Genomic DNA, 20,862 nt, shown 5'->3' on the forward strand with positions numbered 1-20,862 from the left:
GCAGCCAGAGTAAGGGTCCAAGAAGATGAGGTAAACAGGCTGAAGCAAGTCTCAGGGGCAGTGACCAGAGAAGACACAGCATATGAAGCTGAGAGGCTGAACAGGAAGGAAGGAGATATGAATTATGCTAACGTCATATCAGCCTGCAAAGAAGGGCCAAGGAGTGAAAGGGAAGAGTAGCTGGGTGCAGATGGAGAGGGAGATAGGTCGAATGCTGAGGCCCAACCATGCTACCAAGAGCCACTGGAAAAATCAAGGGAGAAAATGACCACATACAGACAGGAACCAGAGTCACAGAGGGAGAGGCAATGGGAGGAGGAAAGTGCAAAATCAGTGTTTATCCATGCACTTCGGGAGAGAGAGGAAAGGACACACACTGAAAGACGGCAGGAAGAAAGAAAGGAGATTGAGAAAATCATCACGGAAATAGGGGGAGAAGACATGGACGAGATTGTAAATTTTCAGAGAATAGGGGGGTACTTGAAGGGGAGAAACCGACCGATCAAGCTGATTCTCAGGACAGAAACAGTGCAGAACAGGATCCTCCAAGAGAAACCACGGTTGAAAAACTCTGAAGAGTACAAGAAGGTGTTCCTAGACAGAGACAGAACACAAACAGAGCAACAACAGCTGAGGGAGAGGACAAAAAAGTGAAAGGAGCTAGGAAAGGAGAAAAGTATGGAACTAGCAGAGGTCAGTCAGAGCAGAACGGAGCAGCAAGGGCAAGCACACACACAACTATCCTCAGAACCCCACAACCTATCACACCATCCCTCATAGCTCTCACAGAAACCAAGCTTACAGGTATGATAACAGATGCCATCTTTCTAACAGGATACCAGATCCTGAGGAAAGACAGAAGGAACAGAGGGGGTGGAGGAGTGGCACTGCTGATCAAAAACCGATGGAATTTTGATGAGCTGGAGAGAGGAGACAGCGGAGAAGAAAGCGATTACATAGCGGGAACGTTTCACTCTGGAGGTCCCAAGGTGGTAATTGCAGTGATGTATAACCCACCACAGAACAGCAGGAGGCCAGGGCAAGAGTATGACGAGAGCAATAGAGCGATGGCTGACACATTGGCTGCAGTGGCCAGAAGAGCTCATGCATGCAAGGCAAAGCTCCTGATCATGGGTGATTTTAACCACAAGGAGATCGACTGGGAGAACTTAGAGCCACATGGGGGCCAAGATACATGGAGGGCTAAGATGATGGAGGTGGTACTGGAAAACTTCATGTACCAACATGTAAGGGACACTACAAGAGAGAGAGGAGAGGATGAACCAGCAAGACTGGACTTAGTATTCACCTTGAGTAGTGCAGATATTGAGGACATCACATATGAAAGACCCCTTGGGGCCAGTGATCATGTGATTTTGAGCTTTGAATACACAGTAGAGTTACAAGTGGAGGGGGAAGCAGGAAGGCCAGGACAAATGAAGCCAAACTACAAGAAAGGGAACTACACGGGAATGAGGAACTTCCTGAAAGAGGTTCAGTGGGACAGAGAACTGGCAGGGAAGCAAGTTAATGAGATGATGGAATATGTAGCAACAATGTGCAAGGAGGCTGAGGAGAGGTTTGTACCCAAAGGAAACAGGAATATTGAAAAAGCCAGGATGAGCCCATGGTTCACCCAAAGGTGCAAGGAGGTAAAAACCAAGTGTGCTAGGGATTGGAAGGAATATAGAAGGCAAAGGACCCAGGAGAATAAGGAGAGCAGTCGTAGAGCCAGAAACGAATATGCACAGATAAGAAGGGAGGCCCAACGACAATATGAAAACGACATAGCAGCGAAAGCCAAATCTGACTCAAAGCGGTTATACAGCCACATCAGGAGGAAAACGACAGTCAAGGACCAAGTAATCAGGCTAAGGAAGGAAAGAGGAGAGACAACAAGAAGTGACCATGAAGTATGTGAGGAACTCAACAAGAGATTCAAAGAAGTGTTCACAGAGGAGACAGAAGGGGCTCCAGAAAGATGGAGAGGTGGGGCACACCACCAGGTGCTGGACACAGTACACACACAACCGAGGAAGAAGTGAAGAGGCTTCTGAGTGAGCTAGATACCTAAAAGGCAATGGGGCCAGATAACATCTCTCCATGGGTCCTGAGAGAGGGAGCAGAGGCGCTATGTGTACCCCTAACAACAATATTCAATACATCTATCGATACAGGGAGATTGCCTGAGGCATGGAAGACAGCAAATGTAGTCCCAATCTTTAAAAAAGGAAACAGACATGAAGCACTAAACTACAGACCAGTGTCACTGATGCAAAGTCATGGAGAAGATTATCAGGAGAAGAGTGGTGGAACACCTAGAAAGGAATGATCTCATCAACAGCAGCCAACATGGTTTCAGGGACAGGAAATCCTGTGTCACAAACCTACTGGAGTTCTATGACATGGTGACAGCAGTAAGAGAGAGAGAGGGGTGGGTGGATTGCATTTTCTTGGACTGCAAGAAGGCGTTTGACACAGTACCACACAAGAGATTAGTGCAAAAACTGGATGACCAAGCAGGGATAACAGGGAAGGCACTACAATGGATCAGGGAATACTTGTCAGGAAGACAGCAGCGAGTAATGGTACGTGGCGAGGTGTCAGAGTGGGCACCTGTGACCAGCGTGGTCCCTCAGGGGTCAGTCCTAGGACCAGTGCTGTTTCTGGTATGTGTGAACGACATGACGGAAGGAATAAACTCCGAGGTGTCCCTGTTTGCAGATGACGTGAAGTTGATGAGAAGAATTCATTCGATCGAAGACCAGGCAGAACTCCAAAGGGATCTGGACAGGCTGCAGACCTGGTCCAGCAATTTGCTCCTGGAGTTCAATCCCACCAAGTGCAAAGTCATGAAGATTGGGGAAGGGCAAAGAAGACTGCAGACGTAGTACAGTCTAGGGGGCCAGAGACTACAAATCTCACTCAAGGAAACAGATCTAGGGGTGAGTATAACACCAGGCACATCTCCTGAAGCGCACATCAACCAAATAACTGCTGCAGCATATGGGCGCCTGGCAAACCTCAGAACAGCATTCCGACATCTTAATAAGGAATCGTTCAGGACCCTGTACACCGTGAACGTTAGGCCCATATTGGAGTATGCGGCACCAGTTTGGAACCCACACCTAGCCAAGCATGTAAAGAAAGTGCAAAGGTTTGCAACAAGACTAGTCCCAGAGTTAAGAGGTATGTCCTACGAGGAGAGGTTAAGGGAAATCAACCTGACGACACTGGAGGACAGGAGAGATAGGGAAAACATGATAACGACTTACAAAATACTGAGAGGAATTGACAAGGTGGACAAAGACAGGATGTTCCAGAGACTGGACGCAGCAACAAGGGGATACAGTTGGAAGCTGAAGACACAGATGAATCACAGGGATGTTAGGAAGTATTTCTTCAGCCACAGAGTAGTCAGGAAGTGGAATAGCTTGGGAAGCGATGTAGTGGAGGCAGGATCCATACATAGCTTTAAGCAGAGGTACGATAAAGCTCATGGTTCAGAGAGAGTGACCTGTAGCGACCAGTGAAGAGGCGGGGCCAGGAGCTTGGACTCGACCCCTGCAACCTCAACTAGGTGAGTACAACTAGGTGAATACAACACACACACACACACACACACACACACACACAGGAGCTTGGACTCGACCCCTGCAACCTCAACTAGGTGAGTACACACACACACACACACACACACACACACACACACACACACACACACACACACACACACACACACACACACACACTCGCACACACACACACACACACACACCCACACACACACACACACACACACACACACACACACACACACACACACACACCCACACACACACAACACACAACACACACACACATACACACACATGCAACACACACACACACACACACATGCAACACACACACACACACACACACACACACACACACACACACACACACACACACACACACACACACACACATTGCCAGACTCACACATACACTCCCCCCTCCCCCACCGACATCTCACTCCTTCACCTGATCCCTCCCCTCCCTCTTTCACCCTCCCCCTCCCCACCTCTCCTTCCATCCCCCTATCCCTCTCCCACTCACCCACTTGCTTCACTCTCCTTCTCACTCCCCCTCCACACTACTCTCCCACATAGCCACAGTTCCTCCTCTACCTCCCCCCCCACACTCTGACATACACAATACTAACCTAACATACAGAATTATATAGGTTTCCCACTCTGAGGCAATCAGGATAAAACAAAAATGGGTTGCCAGAGAGCAACAAGAAAAACCAAGGGACAGGAGGAGGAAACTGCAAAGGAAGATTGGGCAGCAGAGCTCACAAAAAGGGAACATGAATGGGAAAAGAAACTAGAAGAACTTAGCATGAGAATGGAAGAGAGGATAGACATGGAAAGCAGGAAGTGGGAGGTGCAAGTCAAAGCAGCAGAGGCCAGGATACAGAGTTTAGAAAAGGAACTGAAAAATCTGAAACAGCCTAAAGAACTAAAGAAATTTTGGGATTGACAACAGAGACTGCTACCTCAGTCACAAATAAGGGGACTGTAGGAAAAGAAGGAGCAAAACTGCATGTAGAAGCTCAATCAGTGGAGACTGTAGTAAATGAAAGAGCTAAGCTATATGTGGAGGCCCTAACAGACCACAGCAGATCCCAGGGAAAGCCGAGAAGGGAAAATGACAGGCCACTGAGCCCAAGTACATTAGCTAGTGAAACTGAAGAAAAGAAAGCTGCAATCGAGGAAATCAAATTGAATGAGGGGATACACAGGGATTTGCAGTGGGAGCATGAAAGGGTGAGGTCAGTCTTTGTGTATGGGCTCCAGGAAGTTGAAGGGGAAACATATGAAACAAGAAAACAAGGGGAAAAAAAAGCAATTGAAAGCATCATGAAAGCAATAGGAGAAGACGACATGACCCAGCTGGAAAATTTTCGGAGAATAGGGGGGTTTGTAAAAAAAGAACCCGGCCAGTGAAAGTGACCTTCAAGGCAGAATTGACTCGGAACAGGATCCTGCAGGAGAAAGCACGATTAAGGGACATGCCAGCATACAGGAAGGTGTATCTCGACCGCGACAGAACACAAGCAGAAAGGAAGAAACAGAGAGAGATGGTACAAAGGCGAGAGGAGGAAAGAGAGGGGATGGAGAAGACAGACAGGAGATCAGAGACACAGGAAGATCAAATACAGCCTCCCTCACAACTTCCTATAGAAGCCTCTCAACCAGGTCAACCCCAGTGCAACCAAACACTCTAAACCAAAACACCCATGCCACATCCAATGCCCCCACCCACTGCATTACAAACTCCACCCCCACAGCAACCACCCATAGTTCCTTATCAGGTCTACCACTTCCCCAACCCCAGTACACCTCCCAGACCACAATCTTAGAAAAGAAGTTGAAGGTGTGGTATACAAATGCAGATGGAATAACAAATAAGTATGAGGAGTGGCACAAAAGAATCAAGGAGACATCCCCAGACATAATAGCACTCACGGAAACAAAACTCACCAGAATAATAAGATTCAATCTTTCCATCCGGATATCAAATCCTCAGGAAAGACAGAGGGAGGAGAGGGGGAGGAGTTGCATTGCTCATTAAAAACCAGTGGGGGTTTGAGAAAATGGAAGGAATGGATGGCACGGGCGAAAGGGACTACTTAGTAGGAACAATCCAGTCTGAGGGACATAAGGTGATAATTGCAGTAATGTACAACCCACCACAGAACTGCAGGAGGCCAAGAGAAGAATACGATGAGAGCAACACTAGTCGAGGTGGCCAGGAGAGCACACATGGGGGGAGCAAAGTTACTAATTATGGGCGATTTCAATCACAAGGAGATTGACTGGGAAAACCTGGAGCCCCATGGGGGTCCCGAAACATGGAGAGCCAAGATGATGGATGTGGTACTGGAAAACCTCATGCATCAACATGTTAGAGACACTACCAGAGAGAGAGGAGAGGATGAACCAGCAAGACTGGACCTTGTATTCACCTTGAGTAGTTCTGACATCGAGGATATCATGTATGAAAGGCCCCTGGGAGCTAGTGATCATGTGGTTCTGTGCTTCGACTACATAGTTGAGCTCCAAGTGGAGAGAGCAGCAGGAATAGAGTGGGAAAAACCAAACTACAAAAGGGGGAACTACTCAGGCTTGAGGAACTTCTTTCAAGACATTCAGTGGGAGAGGGAACTGACAGGAAAACCAGTACAAGAAATGATGGACTATGTGGCAACAAAATGCAAGGAGGCAGAGGAGAGGTTTGTTCCCAAGGGAAACAGAAATAATGGAAAGAACAGAATGAGTCCTTGGTTCACCCAAAGGTGTAGGGAGGCAAAAACTAGGTGTACTAGAGAATGGAAAAGGTACAGAAGACAGAGAACTCAGGAAAATAGAGAGATTAGCCGAAGAGCCAGAAATGAATATGCACAGATAAGAAGGGAGGCTCAGCGGCAATACGAAAATAACATAGCATCGAAAGTTAAGACTGACCCGAAGCTGTTGTACAGCCACATCAGGAGGAAAACAACAGTCAAGGACCAGGTAATCAGACTGAGGAAGGGTGATGGGGAATTCACAAGAAACGACCGGGAGGTATGTCAGGAGCTCAACACAAGATTTAAAGAAGTATTTACAGTGGAAACCAGTAGGACTCCAGGAAATCAGAGCAGGGGGTTGCACCAGCAAGTGCTGGATGAGGTACATATAACCAAGGAGGAGGTGAAGAAGCTGCTATGCGAACTTGACACCTCAAAAGCGGTGGGACCAGACAACATCTCTCCGTGGGTCCTTAAAGAGGGAGCAGAGACAATGTGTGTACCATTAACGAAGATCTTCAACACATCATTTGAAACTGGGCAACTCCCCGAGGTATGGAAGATGGCAAATGTAGTCCCAATTTTTAAAAAGGGAGACAGACATGAGGCACTAAACTACAGACCTGTATCTCTAACGTGTATAGTATGCAAGGTCATGGAGAAGATCATCAGGAGGAGAGTGGTGGAGTACCTGGAAAGAAACAAGTGTATAATTGACAACCAGCATGGTTTCAGGGAGGGAAAATCCTGTGTCACAAACCTATTAGAGTTTTATGACAAGGTGACAGAAGTAAGACAAGAGAGAGTGGGGTGGATCGACTGCATTTTTTTGGACTGCAAGAAGGCCTTCGACACAGTTCCTCACAAGAGGTTACTGCAAAAGCTAGAGGATCAGGCACACATAACAGGAAAGGCACTGCAATGGATAAGAGAATACCTTACAGGGAGGCAACAACGAGTCATGGTACGTGATGAGGTGTCAAAGTGGGCGCCTGTGACAAGCGGGGTTCCACAGGGGTCAGTCCTAGGACCTGTGCTGTTCTTGGTATATGTGAATGACATAACGGAAGGGATAGACTCAGAAGTGTCCTTGTTTGCGGACGATGTGAAGTTAATGAGAAGAATCAAATCGGATGAGGATCAGGCAGGACTACAAAGAGACTTGGACAGGCTACAAGCCTGGTCCAGCAACTGGCTCCTTGAGTTTAACCCCGCCAAATGCAAAGTCATGAAGATTGGGGGAAGGGCAAAGAAGACCGCAGACAAAATATAGTTTAGATGGCCAAAGTCTGCAAACCTCACTCAAGGAAAAAGATCTGGGGGTGAGTATAACACCGAGCATATCTCCTGAGGCGCACATCAATCAGATAACTGCTGCAGCATACGGGCGCCTGGCAAACCTACGGATAGCGTTCCGATACCTCAGTAAGGAGTCGTTCAAGACTCTGTATACCATTTACGTCAGACCCATACTGGAGTATGCAGCACCAGTTTGGAATCCACACCTAGTCAAGCACGTCAAGAAATTAGAGAAAGTGCAAAGGTTTGCAACAAGACTAGTGCCAGAGCTACGGGGATTGTCCTACGAAGAAAGGTTGAGGGAAATCGGCCTGACGACACTGGAGGCCAGGAGGGTCAGGGGAGACATGATAACGACATATAAAATACTGCACGGAATAGACGAGGTGGACAAAGACGGGATGTTCCAGAGATGGGACACAGACACAAGAGGTCACAATTGGAAGTTGAAGACTCAGATGAATCAAAGGGATATTAGGAAGTATTTCTTCAGTCATAGACTAGTCAAGCCGTGGAATAGCCTAGAAAGTGAAGTAGTGGAGGCGGGAACCATACATAGTTTTAAGGCGAGGTATGATAAAGCTCATGGAGCAGGGAGAGAGAGGACCTAGTAGCATTCAGTGAAGAGGCGGGGCCAGGAGCTATGACTCGACCCCTGCAACCACAAATAGGTGAGTACAAATAGGTGAGTACACACAGAAACACACAGAAACACACTCACACACACACACACACACGCGCGCGCTCGCGCGCGCGCGCACATACGCACACACGCACAGATGCAATGCTTTACTTACAGCTAGCAAAGTCAGGGTATTTCTCCAGAATGGTCTGTAATATACCACTTTGGATAAAATACTTTGCCAATTCTTGAACATTTCTGAGTGAGTTGTTTCTAAATTCATTAATTTGATCACACTCCAGTACATAATGGCGTAAGGTGTGACAATAGTCCATCTGGCAAAGTTTACATTTCGTTTGGTCTACTTCTGGTGGTGGTGATTTAACTTGCCAAAGATACTTGTAACCCAGCCGGAGCAGGGCAGTAGTGACAGCCGGAGCCGGGCGGTAGTGACATCCAAGAGTCTGCTTATTTTGCTGGATGCACCATAGACATGTGGCTCCTCCTGCAAGATAGAATGATGATAGATGGACTGACTGGTGTCAGTCTCCCTAAGTCTTAAGTCAATAAAATTCAGTTGAAGTTCTTTTAGTATTATTGTTCTCAAACTACTACCTGACAAGGCAAGATTGTAATCTACTCCATCTTTGAAAGCATACAGCTTAGCCAATTTATCAGTTTTATCATGCATCCGAAGACGAATGTGAGATGGAATCCACAGCATGTGCACTCTGACTCCACTGTCCACAATCCTACCATACCTGTGTCTGGCTTCTGACACAAGCATGCCACAATTTATACTTAATGAGTTGAGAGCATTTATGGATGACAGAGAATCAGTTACAATTAAAGTGTCAATCTTAGATACATGGACGCATTTGAGTGCAAGGAGTATGGCAAACAGTTCTGTTTGAAGGGTAGAGGCCCAGTTATTGATGCGTGCTTTAAGCGTTTCTTTATGAGAGCCATCACTCTGTATGACAACAGCAGCACTACCAGCTGCACCAGTGGATTGGAGAACAGAACCATCAACGTAAATAATTTGTGAAAGAGTGTCCTGTGTGATTAAGCTATCAATACAGCTTAAGGCATCATGTTTGGCTTCAAGACGAAGTTTTGGTTGTGATTTAAGAAGTAGTTTGGGGGGAAATGGAGGAATGGTAGTTTGGAATGGGGTAATATCCCGTGGAGCGGAGAAGTGCCGCTGTTGCCTTACTTGACATAGATCATGTATCTGATTCATGCGGAGGTCGGTTCCAGTTTTTCTCGATCCATCTGGAGGAGTGTTCACCAGTGCTGAGGAAAGTTTGGAGGGCTTCTGTGCAGGGGTTTGAATGGCCTTGCCTGTGCATATTAACCACAAATGCAAAGTCATGAAGATCGGAGAAGGGCAAAGAAGACTGCAGAGAGAGTATAGGCTAGGCGGCCAAAGACTGTAAACCTCGCTCAAGGAGAAAGATCTAGTGGTGAGTATAATACCGAGTGCGTCGCCAGAAGCACACATTAATCAGGTAACTGCTGCGGCATATGGGCGCCTGGCAAACCTGATAATAGCGTTCCGGTACCTCAGTAAGGAATCGTTCAAGTCTTTATACAATGTGTACGTCAGGGCCGTATTGGAGTATGCAGCACCAGTTTGGAACCCACACCTCGTCCAACACATCAAGAAATTAGAGAAAGTGCAAAGGTTTGCAACAAGGCTAGTTCCAGAACTAAGGGGAATGTCCTAAGAAGAAAGGTTAAGGGAAATCGGTCGGACGATACTGGAGGACAGGAGGGTCAGGGGAGATATGATAATGACATACTAAATACTGCGTGGAATAGACGAGGTGGATAGAGACAGGATGTTCCAGAGAAGGGACACAGAAACAACGGGTCACAATTGGAAGGTGAAGACTCAGATGAGTCAGAGATGTTAGGAAGTGCAATAGTCTGGCAAGCGATGTAGTGGAGGCAGGAATCATACATGGTTTTAAGACGAGGTATGATAAAGCTCATGGAGCAGGGAGTGGGAAGATCCAGTAGCGGTCAGTGAAGAGGCGGAGCCAGGAGCTGAGTGTCGACCCCAAAAACCACAATTAGGTGAGTACAGTTAGGTGAGTATGCGCGCGCGCGCTCACAGGAACTATGATTCGAGGCCAGGAGCTGTGACTTGATTCCTGCAACTACATATATTTTAGCACATACACACTCACACTCTGCAGTGGATCAGAAAATACCTGACAGGAAGTCATCAGCGAGTCATGGTATGTGACGAGGTGTCAGAGCGGGTGCTCGTGATGAACGGGGTTCCACAGGGGTCAGTTCTAGGATCGATGCTGTTTCTGGTATATGTGAATGACTTGACAGAAGTGTCCCTGTTTGTAGACGACGTGAAGTTAATAAGGAGAATTCAGTCGGAGGATGACAAGGCAGGACTACAGAGGGATCTGGACAGGCTGGAGGTTTGGTCCAGCAACTGGCTCCTGGAGTTCAATCCCACCAAGTGCAAAGTCATGAAGATCGGGGAAGGGCAAAGAAGACCAGAGATAGGGTATAGGCTAAGTGGCCAAAGACTGCAAACCTCACTCAAGGAAAAGGATCTTGGAGTGTTTATAATACCGAGTACATCTCGTGAGACGCATATCAACCAAATAAATGCTGAAACGACCAGTGAAGAGGCGGGGCCAGGAGCTATGATTCGACCCATGCAACCGTAATTAGATAAGTACAATTTGGTGAGTATACACAGAGACCAGTGTCACTGACATTATAGTATATAAAGTTATTGAGAAGATTATCAGGAGAAGACTAGTGGAGCGTATAGAAAGGACCGTGCTCATACATGGCAACCAGCATGGCTTCGGAGGGAAGGAATCCTGTGTCACAAATCTACTGGAGTTCTACGAAAAGGTAACAGAAGTAAAACAGGAGAGAGAGGGTTGATTGCATTTTCTTGGAATGTATGCCTGGAGTATACCTGGAGTATACCTGGAGTATACCTGGAGTATGCCTGGAGTATGCCTGGAGTATGCCTGGAGGGTGTTCGGATGGTCAAGGCCCCGGCGGCCCAGTCCATAACCAGGCCTCACAGTGGATCAGGGTCTGATCAACCAGGCTGTTACAGCCCGGCTGGTCTGGTACTGACTTTAGGTGCCTGTCCAGCACCTTCTTGAAGACAGCCAGGGGTCTATTGGTAATCCCCCTTATGTATGCTGGGAGGCAGTTAAACAGTCTTGGGCCCCTGACACTGATTGTGATGTCTCTTAGTGTACTCCTCATGACACCCCTGCTCGTCAATGGGATTAAATAATGGGTACAGGGATTGAGCCACAGAGTTTTGATAGCTAAACAATTTACATATTTATATCTGGTTGTAATGTTCATACATGTTTATATCTGGTTGTAATGTTCATACATGTTTATATCTGGTTGTAATGTTCATACATGTTTATATCTGGTTGTAATGTTCATACATGTTTATATCTGGTTGTAATGTTCATACATGTTTATATCTGGTTGTAATGTTCATACATGTTTATGTCTGGTTGTAATGTTCATACATGTTTATATCTGGTTGTAATGTTCATACATGTTTATATCTGGTTGTAATGTTCACACATGTTTATATCTGGTTGTAATGTTCATACATGTTTATATCTGGTTGTAATGTTCAAACATGTTTATATCTGGTTGTAATGTTCAAACATGTTTATATCTGGTTGTAATGTTCATACATGTTTATATCTGGTTGTAATGTTCAAACATGTTTATATCTGGTTGTAATGTTCATACATGTTTATATCTGGTTGTAATGTTCATACATGTTTGTATCTGGTTGTAATGTTCATACATGTTTGTATCTGGTTATAATGTTCATACATGTTTGTATCTGGTTGTAATGTTCATACATGTTTGTATCTGGTTGTAATGTTCATACATGTTTATATCTGGTTGTAATGTTCATACATGTTTATATCTGGTTGTAATGTTCATACATGTTTATATCTGGTTGTAATGTTCATACATGTTTATGTCTGTTTGTAATGTTCATACATGTTTATATCTGGTTGTAATGTTCATACATGTTTATATCTGGTTGTAATGTTCATACATGTTTGTATCTGGTTGTAATGTTCATACATGTTTATATCTGGTTGTAATGTTCATACATGTTTATATCTGGTTGTAATGTTCATACATGTTTATATCTGGTTGTAATGTTCATACATGTTTATATCTGGTTGTAATGTTCATACATGTTTATATCTGGTTGTAATGTTCATACATGTTTATATCTGGTTGTAATGTTCATACATGTTTATATCTGGTTGTAATGTTCATACATGTTTATATCTGGTTACAGTCATAATAACTAATTAATGCAGACATGAATTAAATCACAAAATATTATAACGTAGTTTATATGTGGTTATGAATTACTTATATTTTAACAAAGTATACTTGAATTAAACAAGTTTACGTAGTAACGCGTTATTCAGAGTGGACAAAGTCAGGGTATTATTCCAGAATGGTTGGCAATATATCTCTGTGGTTAAAACACTTTGACATTTCTTGGAAATTTCTAGGTGAATTGTCTCTAAATTCATTAATTTTATCGCACTCCAGTACATAATGAGGCAAGGTGTGACAATGATAGTTGCGGGGGTCGAGTCACAGCACTTTGCCCCGCGCGCGCGCGTGTGTGTACTCACCTAATTGTACTCACCTAATTGTGGTTGCAGGGGTCGAGACTCAGCTCCTGACCCCGCCTCTTCACTGATCGCTGCTAGGTTCTCTCTCTTTCTCTCTCTGAGCTTTGTCATACCTCGTCTTAAAGCTATGTATGGTTCCTGCCTCCACTTCATCACTTGCTAGACTATTCCACTTCCTAACAACTCTGTGACTGAAATAGTACTTCCTAACATCCCTTTGACTCGTCTGAGTCTTCAGGTTCCAGTTGTGACCCCTTGTTTCTGTGTCCCCTCTCTGGAACATCCTGTCTCTGTCCACCTTATCTATCCCACACAGTATTTTGTATGTCGTTATCATGTTTTCCCTGACCCTCCTGTCCTCCAGCGTCGTCAGGCCGATTTCCCTCAATCTTTCTTCGAAGGACATTTCCCTGAACTCCGGAACTAACCTATCATGCTCCTCCTGCATGATAGCTGTATAGTCCTTGTGGCTTAGCGCTTCTTTTTGATTATAATAATAATAATCCTGCATGATAGACGTACACAGTGTACAATCAGGCCCATACTAGAGTATGCAGCACCAATTTGGAACTTATACCTGGTCAAACACGTCAAGAAACTCTAGAAAGTGCAAAGGTTTGCAACAAGGTGAGTTAGGGAGCTCAGGGGAAATGTCCTACGAAGAAAGGCTATGGGAAATCGGCCTGTGTTTGTGTGACTCAACAATTAATATTGGCACCAATAACTCATTACAGTTGTGACCGGATGTGGACGTGTGACTTGCTCATTACTCTATAATTTGTTGATGATTGTTGCCTTGTATAAACGTAAGTAAATTTAATTACTTACATGATTCATTACCTTTGTAACGTGTGAGCTCATTACCTTTGTACCTAGTTCAGCTATCAAAATTCGGGGCCCAGTCCCTGGACCCATTATGTACCTCTGTAACCTTGTGACTACCACCCACAGGATGGGTTTGGTGTGCATAATAAACATATTAAACTAAAACTAACTGTGACAGTTGTCAATCTGGCAGTTTACATTGTGTTTGGTCTGCATTTGGCGGTGGTGATTTAACCTTCCAAAGATACTTGTAACCCAGCCGGAGCCGGGCGGTAGTGACAGCCGGAACCGGGTGGTAGTGACATCCAAGAGTCTGCTTATTTTGTTGGATGCACCATAGACATGTGGTTCCTCCTGCATGATAGAATGATGATAGATGGACTGACTGGTGTCAGTCTCCCGCAGTGTCAAGTCACTGAAGATCAGTTGAAGTTCTTTTCGTATTATTGTTCTCAAATTGCTAACTTACAGCCCAAGATTGTTCAGATCTAAGAAGAGCGTTTCAACATCTAAGTAAGGAGTCATTCAGGGCACTATACACCGTGTACGTCAGGCAGATACTGGAGTGCGCAACACCAGCATGGAACCTGCACCTGGTGAAGCAACTCAAGAAACTGGAGAAAGTGCAGAGGTTTGAAACAAGATTAGTCCACCAGGTAAGGGGTATGTCCTATGAGAAGAGGTTAAGTGAACTCAACCCGATGACAGTGGAGGGCAGGAGAACTAGAGAGGAATATGATAATTACGTACAAAATTCTGAGATGAATTGGCAAGGTAAACAAGGACAGAATGTTTCAGAGATGGGACATAGGAACAAGATGTCTGGACACTGGTGAGGTTCTCTGAGGATGAAGGAGAGGTGTGTGGAGAGAGAGAGAGGGAGAGATTGCCACCTATCAATATGTTTACTCGACTCGTAGAGCAGAAGGTAACACCTGATGTTGAGGTCAAGGCTGCAGGAATAAATCCTGTATTTTCTCTCTGTGGTCACGTGAGTGCAGTATTTTCTTCCCCTACCACTCTTTTCTTGAATATGTATGAATAAGTAAGTAAGTTTATTCAGGTATACATAAATAGAGTTACATAGATTATCATACCTAGCAGCACATGTGTAGAGAACCTTGGATAAGCTAAAACAGTCAGACAGTGACTTATTTCCATTAACATGTGTGTGAGCTAAAAAAATAAAATAAATCATTCTCCTCCTTTTGTGTCGCTACATTCATTAGGTATCTTATATATATATGGAGTATGTATGAATATTTGTCGAGTGTACACAGGAGTGAGAGCAAGGAGAGTGAAAGTAGGCGAGTAAAGCAAGAAAAATTAGGAGTGAAAACAAGATACCAGATGCATGGGAAATGGCAGGGGCTACAAGTTTGTTTATAAGTATTGAGAAATATAAGGTAGACTGGAACCAGTCACATGGGCAGGTACAGGCACCTGGGGAAGAGATTGATACCTGTAACAATCAAGGACTCACAGCCTCCATTCTGACGACAATGACCATGTTACTTCCGCTGCAGAATGTAGCACACCGCTGTATATCCTTACAAACAAACGGCTCATATAACACACGCTTAATAAATCATGAGAGCACAAAGACTGTATTGTTAACACAACAAACAATATTAAACCAAGATGTAAACAATGCAACATTGTGTCGGTACTGTAATAATGGTTTGAGGAAAAACAGTAAACAGTTGATGTGAATTGTAATGGCGATGTGGTCATAACAGATATACTGTTGTTCACAGTAACGGTGGTTCACATCAGCTTGTATGTAACAACAGTTTCTTAACTCTGTTACCATTAGTTGTAATACATCGCTTGTTCTATCTAGGCTAGAATATTACTGTACACTAACGGCCCCTTTCAAGATACTTTAACAACTTTATTATCCACCCCATACCCGTCCTGTGGGTGGTAGTCACCCCATACTCATCCTGTGGGTGGTAGTCACCCCATACTCATCCTGTGGGTGGTAGTCACCTCATACTCATCCTGTGGGTGGTAGTCACCCCATACCCATCCTGTGGGTGGTAGTCACCCCATACCCATCCTGTGGGTGGTAGTCACCCCATACTCATCCTGTGGGTGGTAGTCACCCCATACTCATCCTGTGGGTGGTAGTCACCCCATACCCATCCTGTGGGTGGTAGTCACCCCATACTCATCCTGTGGGTGGTAGTCACCCCATACTCATCCTGTGGGTGGTAGTCACCCCATACTCATCCTGTGGGTGGTAGTCACCCCATACAAATCCTGTGGGTGGTAGTCACCCCATACCCATCCTGTGGGTGGTAGTCGCCCCATACTCATCCTGTGGGTGGTAGTCACCCCATACTCATCCTGTGGGTGGTAGTCACCCCATACCCATCCTGTGGGTGGTAGTCACCCCATACCCATCCTGTGGGTGGTAGTCACCCCATACCCATCCTGTGGGTGGTAGTCACCCCATACCCATCCTGTGGGTGGTAGTCACCCCATACCCATCCTGTGGGTGGTAGTCACCCCATACTCATCCTGTGGGTGGTAGTCACCCCATACCCATCCTGTGGGTGGTAGTCACCCCATACTCATCCTGTGGGTGGTAGTCACCCCATACTCATCCTGTGGGTGGTAGTCACCCCATACTCATCCTGTGGGTGGTAGTCACCCCATACCCACCCTGTGGGTGGTAGTCACCCCATACTCATCCTGTGGGTGGTAGTCACCCATACCCATCCTGTGGGTGGTAGTCACCCCATACTCATCCTGAGGGTGGTAGTCACCCCATACCCATCCTGTGGGTGGTAGTCACCCCATACTCATCCTGTGGGTGGTAGTCACCCCATACCCATACTGTGGGTGGTAGTCACCCCATACTCATCCTGTGGGTGGTAGTCACCCCATACCCATCCTGTGGGTGGTAGTCACCCCATACCCATCCTGTGGGTGGTAGTCACCCCATACTCATCCTGTGGGTGGTAGTCACCCCATACCCATCCTGTGGGTGGTAGTCACCCCATACTCATCCTGTGGGTGGTAGTCACCCCATACCCATCCTGTGGGTGGTAGTCACCCCATACTCATCCTGTGGGTGGTAGTCACCCCATACCCATCCTGTGGGTGGGAGTCACCCCATACCCATCCTGTGGGTGGTAGTCACCCCATACTCATCCTGTGGGTGGTAGTCACCCCATACCCATCCTGTGGGTGGTAGTCACCCCATACTCATCCTGTGGGTGGTAGTCACCCCATACCCATCCTGTGGGTGGTAGTCACCCCATACCCATCCTGTGGGTGGTAGTCACCCCATACCCATCCTGTGGGTGGTAGTCACCCCATACCCATCCTGTGGGTGGTAGTCACCCCATACTCATCCTGTGGGTGGTAGTCACCCCATACTCATCCTGTGGGTGGTAGTCATACCATACCCATCTTGTGGGTGGTAGTCACCCCATACCCATCCTGTGGGTGGTAGTCACCCCATACTCATCCTGTGGGTGGTAGTCACCCCATACTCATCCTGTGGGTGGTAGTCACCCCATACTCATCCTGTGGGTGGTATTCACCCCATACTCATCCTGTGGGTGGTAGTCACCCCATACTCATCCTGTGGGTGGTAGTCACCCCATACCCATCCTGTGGGTGGTAGTCACCCCATACTCATCCTGTGGGTGGTAGTCACCCCATACTCATCCTGTGGGTGGTAGTCACCCCATACTCATCCTGTGGGTGGTAGTCACCCCATACCCATCCTGTGGGTGGTAGTCACCCCATACTCATCCTGTGGGTGGTAGTCACCCCATACTCATCCTGTGGGTGGTAGTCACCCCATACCCATCCTGTGGGTGGTAGTCACCCCATACTCATCCTGTGGGTGGTAGTCACCCCATACTCATCCTGTGGGTGGTAGTCACCCCATACCCATCCTGTGGGCGGTAGTCACTCCATACCCATCCTGTGGGTGGTAGTCACCCCATACCCATCCTGTGGGTGGTAGTCACCCCATACCCATCCTGTGGGTGGTAGTCACCCCATACCCATCCTGTGGGTGGTAGTCACCCCATACTCATCCTGTGGGTGGTAGTCACCCCATACTCATCCTGTGGGTGGTAGTCACCCCATACCCATCCTGTGGGTGGTAAACCATACCCCCGTCGCTAGCGCGACGGGCTGGAGTTTTGAGACTCTATGACCGCGGGTTCAATCCCGGCCGGGGGTATGGTTTATTTGCAATCGTGTCATTACGATTTCTTAAGTCACTCTGTGGGTGGTAGTCACCCCATACTCATCCTGTGGGTGGTAATCACCCCATACTCATCCTGTGGGTGGTAGTCACCCCATACCCACCCTGTGGGTGGTAGTCACCCCATACTCATCCTGTGGGTGATAGTCACCCCATACTCATCCTGTGGGTGGTAGTCACCCCATACTCATCCTGTGGGTGGTAGTCACCCTATACCCATCCTGTGGGTGGTAGTCACCCCATACTCATCCTGTGGGTGGTAGTCACCCCATACCCATCCTGTGGGTGGTAGTCACCCCATACTCATCCTGTGGGTGGTAGTCACCCCATACTCATCCTGTGGGTGGTAGTCACCCCATACTCATCCTGTGGGTGGTAGTCACCCCATACTCATCCTGTGGGTTGTTGTTACCCCATACCCATCCTCTGGGTGGTAGTCACCCCATACCCATCCTGTGAGTGGTAGTCACCCCATACCCATCCTGTGGGTGGTAGTCACCCCATACCCATCCTGTGGGTGGTAGTCACCCCATACCCATCCTGTGGGTGGTAGTCACCCCATACCCATCCTGTGGGTGGTAGTCACCCCATACTCATCCTGTGGGTGGTAGTCACCCCATTCTCATCCTGTGGGTGGTAGTCACCCCATACTCATTCTGTGGGTGGTAGTCACCCCATACTCATCCTGTGGGTGGTAGTCACCCCATACCCATCCTGTGGGTGGTAGTCACCCCATACCCATCCAGTGGGTGGTAGTCACCCCATACTCATCCTGTGGGTGGTAGTCACCCCATATTCATCCTGTGGGTGGTAGTCACCCCATACTCATCCTGTGGATGGTAGTCACCCCATACTCATCCTGTGGGTGGTAGTCACCCCATACCCATCCTGTGGGTGGTAGTCACCCCATACCCATCCAGTGGGTGGTAGTCACCCCATACTCATCCTGTGGGTGGTAGTCACCCCATACTCATTCTGTGGGTGGTAGTCACCCCATACCCATCCTGTGGGTGGTAGTCACCCCATACTCATCCTGTGGGTGGTAGTCACCCCATACTCATCATGTGGGTGGTAGTCACCCCATACCCATCCTGTGGGCGGTAGTCACCCCATACTCATCCTGTGGGTGGTAGACACCCCATACTCATCCTGTGGGTGGTAGTCACCCCATACTCATCCTGTGGGTGGTAGTCACCCCATACTCATCCTGTGGGTGGAAGTCACCCCATACCCATCCTGTGGGCGGTAGTCACCCCATACCCATCCTGTGGGTATGTGTGCATGACAACACCCTGCTGCCTGCTAAGTGTGCATGACAACACCCTGCTGCTTGCTAAGTGTGCATAACAACACCCTGCTGCCTGCTAAGTGTGCATGACAACACCCTCCTGCCTGCTAAGTGTGCATGACAACACCCTGCTGCCTGCTAAGTGTGCATGGCAACACCCTGCTGCCTGCTAAGTGTGCATGGCAACACCCTGCTGCCTGCTAAGTGTGCATGACAACACCCTGCTGCCTGCTAAGTGTGCATGACAACACCCTGCTGCCTGCTAAGTGTGCATGACAACACCCTGCTGCCTGCTAAGTGTGCATGACAACACCCTGCTGCCTGCTAAGTGTGCATGACAACACCCTGCTGCCTGCTAAGTGTGCATGACAACACCCTGCTGCCTGCTAAGTGTGCATGACAACACCCTGCTGCCTGCTAAGTGTGCATGACAACACCCTGCTGCCTGCTAAGTGTGCATGACAACACCCTCCTGCCTGCTAAGTGTGCATGACAACACCCTGCTGCCTGCTAAGTGTGCATGACAACACCCTGCTGCCTGCTAAGTGTGCATGACAACACCCTGATGCCTGCTAAGTGTGCATGACAACACCCTGATGCCTGCTAAGTGTGCATGACAACACCCTGATGCCTGCTAAGTGTGCATGACATGACAACCCTGATGCCTGCTAAGTGTGCATGACAACAACCTGATGCCTGCTAAGTGTGCATGACAACACCCTGATGCCTGCTAAGTGTGCATGACAACACCCTGATGCCTGCTAAGTGTTCATGACAGCACCCTGATGCCTGCTAAGTGTTCATGACAGCACCCTGATGCCTGCTAAGTGTGCATGACAACACCCTGATGCCTGCTAAGTGTGCATGACACCACCCTGATGCCTGCTAAGTGTGCATGACAACACCCTGATGCCTGCTAAGTGTGCATGACAACACCCTGATGCCTGCTAAGTGTGCATGACAACACCCTGATGCCTGCTAAGTGTGCATGACAACACCCTGATGCCTGCTAAGTGTGCATGACAACACCCTGATGCCTGCTAAGTGTGCATGACAACACCCTGATGCCTGCTAAGTGTGCATGACAACACCCTGATGCCTGCTAAGTGTGCATGACAACACCCTGATGCCTGCTAAGTGTGCATGACAACACCCTGATGCCTGCTAAGTGTGCATGACAACACCCTGATGCCTGCTAAGTGTGCATGACAACACCCTGATGCCTGCTAAATGTGCATGATAACACCCTGATGTCTGCTAAGTGTGCATGACAACACCCTGATGTCTGCTAAGTGTGCATGACAACACCCTGATGTCTGCTAAGTGTGCATGACAACACCCTGATGCCTGCTAAGTGTGCATGACAACACCCTGATGTCTGCTAAGTGTGCATGACAACACCCTGATGTCTGCTAAGTGCGCATGACAACACCCTGATGCCTGCTAAGTGTGCATGACACCCTGATGCCTGCTAAGTGTGCATGACAACACCCTGATGTCTGCTAAGTGTGCATGACAACACCCTGATGCCTGCTAAGTGTGCATGACAACACCCTGATG

The 20,862-nt window shown here is 47.3% G+C and overlaps 1 protein-coding gene across 1 annotated transcript in view; it reads left to right on the plus strand.

Moving 5' to 3' along the window:
• Positions 1-20,862, plus strand: part of LOC128688152 (organic cation transporter protein) — a 655,980-nt gene that overhangs the window by 133,985 nt on the left and 501,133 nt on the right. The window contains exon 2 of the mRNA XM_070087495.1: positions 14,252-14,436. The gene's annotated coding sequence lies outside the window, so the exon portion shown is untranslated. The remainder of the gene's footprint in view (positions 1-14,251; positions 14,437-20,862) is intronic.

The sequence above is a fragment of the Cherax quadricarinatus genome, chromosome 2 (genome assembly GCF_038502225.1).
Source record: "Cherax quadricarinatus isolate ZL_2023a chromosome 2, ASM3850222v1, whole genome shotgun sequence".
NCBI lineage: Eukaryota > Metazoa > Arthropoda > Malacostraca > Decapoda > Parastacidae > Cherax > Cherax quadricarinatus.